The sequence below is a fragment of the Spinacia oleracea genome, chromosome 2 (assembly GCF_020520425.1).
Source record: "Spinacia oleracea cultivar Varoflay chromosome 2, BTI_SOV_V1, whole genome shotgun sequence".
Taxonomy (NCBI): Eukaryota; Viridiplantae; Streptophyta; class Magnoliopsida; order Caryophyllales; family Amaranthaceae; genus Spinacia; species Spinacia oleracea.
The window spans coordinates 54,645,983-54,647,291 of NC_079488.1; the positions used below are offsets into that span (position 1 = coordinate 54,645,983).

The following is a 1,309-nucleotide window of genomic DNA, read 5'->3' on the forward strand; positions in this document are numbered from 1 at the left end:
GAACCTTTCGTAGACGAAGAACTTTCATTGCACAGTGTGGGAATTACTCTGATTCTGATCATAATATTGGCGATCTTTTTCCTTCAGATACAGATTCGGTTTCAGAGATAGAGATGGGTGACGAAAATCTGATACCGCCACCTACCCCACGGCTTATTAACTATTCTAAGCCAAGTCTGTCCGTGCTACCAAAGGCAATCATGCCTTCTATTGCAGCTGAGACCTTCAAGATCGAGCCTGCATTGATTAACATGATTGAGAGACGCCAATACGGTGGGGAACCAGGTGAAGATCCGAATCTTCACATACAGTCCTTCATCCAATATTGTTCCACCATCAAGCAAAAGGGATTGACTCCGGAACAGACTATGGAGATACTTTTCCCGTTCTCTTTGAGTGGGAAAGCTAAATTGTGGATTAATGGGTTGAATCGGGCGGCTTTGAAAATCACTAATTGGGAATCCTTGGTTCTTGCTTTTTATGTTAAATATTTTCCACCTGAGAAAACAGCTCGTCTAAGGGGTCAGATACTGGGTATCTCACAACAAGCAGATGAGAGTTTGTTCGAGGTCTGGGAGAGATTCAAGGATTTGCAAAGAGAGTGCCCGCACCATGGTTTGGAAGATTGGTTCTTGATTCAGCAGTTTTATAATGGTCTGGGCAATGAGTCTAGATGTTTGTTGGATTCAGCTGCCAGTGGGAGGTTCATGCAACTTGAGGTGCCTAGAGCTATGGAGGTGATTGAGGAGATAGCCATTCACAATGCCAAGTATGGGAATCCTAGAGGTCTATCTAACAGGGTGTGGTAAGCATGATTTAAATTCCATTGAACAATTAACTGCCCAATTGACTGCTTTACACTATAACTTTGATAATATGCAAGCAGCCAATACTCAATCTACCCAACCTGCTAGTGTAGCTGCTATGAGTGCCCAACCTGCTACTGTTTGTGAAAGTTGTGGAATGTCGGGTCATTATGCACTGGAATGTAGGAGCTCTGTTGAACAATGTCGCGCATTTCAATCCTACAAACAAAATAACCCATTTTCTAACTCTTACAATGAGGGCTACAAAAACAACCCTCTACTATCCTACAGGAGCAACAATATCCAGAACCCTCATCAAGTCCAACATCCACCACAACAACCATACCAACCCCCACACCAACAACCCTACCAACCACGGAACAACTACAACCAACAGTCTAGTGGACCAACTGGGTTCCCTAGACAACACACATCACCTCCACCACCACCACCTCAAACCACACAGCCTGACCCTATGCTAGTAGAGATGAGAAACATGATGC

General features: G+C 44.1%; 1 pseudogene; it reads right to left on the bottom strand.

Annotated features, from left to right (window-relative positions):
• Positions 1-519: 519 nt before the first annotated feature.
• On the bottom strand, positions 520-619 carry LOC130468262 (uncharacterized; annotated as a pseudogene).
• Positions 620-1,309: the final 690 nt, after the last annotated feature.